Here is a 3,142-nt window from a genome sequence, read left to right on the forward strand (position 1 = left end):
GGATTAAATCTCATGGAATTCGGCAGGATTTCTTCCAGATAAAGGGGCCTCAATCTCACCAGGTTGTGCACGAAAGACAATTCCTGCCTCTACGCTTTTGATTTGATTTGCGTGACTTTCACAATCTGACACCCAAGAGATAACGCCTCGAAAGATAAACCGTCAAGTGTTGCAAACATGGCTAAGGTCACCGAATATGCTGAATTTCTGGAATGGGTTAAAACACCCTGTGAATCTTGCCGAGTGTAGAGTGTATTTTACGAGTGCAGCATTTTGTGTTAATCTTCAAAGAGCCAGAAAGCAAACAGTGTGAAATCTTTGGGGGAAACCAACTTTCTTATCTACAGTTTTGGTTCTTTCTAATGATTAATGAGGTTGCAGCAGGCACGGGGACCTTGGCTGATCTTTACTGGCCTCCCAAGCTAAACAGGATGGGCTTGTTAGTACTCTGATAAGAGACCTCTGGGAATCCTGGGGTTATAGCCACACAGCGAGGTGGAAAGAAACATCCCTGGAAAACAAAGGATATCTGCCAAGGACATGTTTTGGCCACAAACACGAGTTTGAAGCCTTTACGGGGAAAAAATGAACCACCCCAAAATCCAAGTGGATAACAAGCCCACTTTCTTTAGCTTTAAAGCAGGGAGGTCCAATCGGGATACTTGTTAAGACTTGTGGACTTCAATTCCCAGAATTCCCCAGCCAGCCAGCATGGCTGGCTGGGGAATTCTGGGAGTTGAAGTCCACGGGTGTTAAAAGTCGCCATGATTGGACATCCCTGCTTTAAAGCTTAATTAAAGGTAAAGGTTCCCCTCACACACATGTGCTAGTCGTTCCCGACTCTAGGGGGCAGTGCTCATCTCCGTTTCAAAGCCGAAGAGCCAGCGCTGTCCGAAGACGTCTCCGGGGTCATGTGGCCGGCATGACTCAATGCCGAAGGCGCACGGAACGCTGTTCCCTTCCCACCAAAGGTGGTTCCTATTTTTCTACTTGCATTTTTTTTACGTGCTTTCGAACTGCTAGGTTGGCAGAAACTGAGACAAGCAACAGGAGCTCACAGGGATTCGAACCGCCGAACTGCCAACCTTTCTGATCGACAAGTTCAGTGTCTTAGCCACCGCATCCCTCTAAAGCTTAATGAAGGAAGATTTGTATGGGATTTATTTCGTGGTTTGTTTTTCTTTCCTCTTTTCAAAGTTGCAGCTCCAACTTTACTAGCTCGGAGGAAATTCTCTGGCAAGCAGGTCTGGCCAGATGCCTTTTTAAAGCGTGTCCAGTTTAATGCATCAAAGTAAACACGAGCATGGGGGTAAGAAAATATTGCCCTAATAAGGAAAACAAAGACTAGGATTCCACACCTATGCTAGTTTAGCTCTTTATAACCCTTTGCATATTGTGCTACTTTTCAAGTGAGAACTTGAGCTGGAGAGGTTGTGTTCTTTGAGGACACACAATCCTCATTCCTGTTGAAACACCGTTCTTAGCTGCTTGGCATTCTCTCCTATTGTCGGGGAAAACTCAGATCCAGAAGATTAGAATTGGACAGAGTTGCCCAAGAGTTTCTTTGGGGTTGAGTTGACAGAACCTACCGAAGGGGAATAGCAATAAGGATACAAACTTGTTGGCTTTAGTAGAAATATTTGTTTCAGTGGTGGGATTCAGCCGGTTCGCACCTATCCGGGAGAACCGGTTGTTAACTTTCTAAGCAGTTTGGAGAACCGGTTGTTGGAAGAAATCTCCTTTTGTTTTTTTCCCCACTTTACAGGGCTAATCCTGCAAGGAAGGCAGGAAGGAAACATTCTGGTGTTGTTTCTAGCCTAATCTTTATTGCCCTGCTTGCAGAAACTGCCTCTCCTGTTAACATTGTAACAGCTTATTGAATTGTAACAGCTAAGGTGAAGGAACATCGATGCGAGTGATGTTGAGTTGGCCATGCCCACCTGGTCACATGACCACTGAGCCCCACCTACCCAGCTGGCCATTAAAGCAGAGAACTGGTTGTTCAATTATTTGAATCCCACCACTGATTTGTTTTCTGTAACACATATCTATTATGCCTTGTATTTGTAACGTATCTGGCAAATGTCAAAACGTGTGCTCCTTGCCCTTAGAACTCGTATCAATCTATGGGCATAGAAGTTATACCGGAATGTGCTCGCTTCGGCAGCACATACTAAAATTGGAACGATACAGAGAAGATTAGCATGGCCCCTGAGCAAGGATGACACGCAAATTCGTGAAGCGTTCCATATTTTTGGGACTTGTAAAAAGGTTAAAGCATTTTGGATAAAAATATGGTGGATTATGCAAAATGTTCTTTAAAAAAGGATAAAGTTTACCCCTCAGTTATGCCTGTTAGGTATAACTACTGATTGTACTGTTATAGAGGCTAATTTGATTTTGCATTTAACAACGGCAGCAAGACTGTTAGTGGTGCAATATTGGAAGAAGGAAGATTTGCCTACTATTCAAGAATGGACATTGAAAGTAACAAACCTAGCAGAGATGGCTAAAATATCAGCATATCTCAAGGACCACTCAAATGAGAAATATAAACTGGAGTGGAGAAGATGGATTGACGATATTCAAAATAAATACGGGACTAAGAAATTCCAGATAGTTTATGACTGAAAAAGCAAGGAATGATATAATCTGTTTAGAGTTAGCCTAGCAAAGAGGAGTTAAAGCTCAAATAAAAGATGATACTAACTTTTTAAAAAAGTTTATTTTAGAACACCTTTTTAAAAGATTTATACCCTGTATTGGTTCTGGGAAGTCAGGGGTGGGGGGAGGTTGGGGAGGTGTTGGGTTCGGGTGGGGAAGGTGGGGGAGGGGAGGTAAATATTTGTAAAAACCTTTTTTTCTTCAAAAAATTTTCAATAAAAAAAGAAGTTATCCCGGAATGGAGCTGTAAAGAGCTGTGAAACTGACACCTTAATTTGTTCCCCTTCTTCCCCCTTCACCTTTGATCTGTGTCCTTCACAACAGAGAGCCAAATGCCCAATCGTGAGGATAGCAAAGAGACAAGAAGGGGATAAAGCTAGTAATATATGTTTCTGACTGTATATAAAAAGGAGCTACACCTTCTGTGAAGGGTAGTGCTTCCCTGCATATCCTTGCGGTATTTTGGGAACAACTGACC

General features: G+C 42.9%; 1 non-coding gene across 1 annotated transcript; it reads left to right on the forward strand.

Moving 5' to 3' along the window:
* Positions 1–2,153: 2,153 nt before the first annotated feature.
* LOC116523447 lies at positions 2,154–2,256 on the forward strand. The gene has a single exon (XR_004257082.1). It is a non-coding gene; the product is annotated as a U6 spliceosomal RNA (small nuclear RNA).
* The last annotated feature ends 886 nt before the right edge of the window (positions 2,257–3,142 follow it).

Source organism: Thamnophis elegans, unplaced genomic scaffold, assembly GCF_009769535.1.
Source record: "Thamnophis elegans isolate rThaEle1 unplaced genomic scaffold, rThaEle1.pri scaffold_312_arrow_ctg1, whole genome shotgun sequence".
Classification (NCBI taxonomy): Eukaryota; Metazoa; Chordata; class Lepidosauria; order Squamata; family Colubridae; genus Thamnophis; species Thamnophis elegans.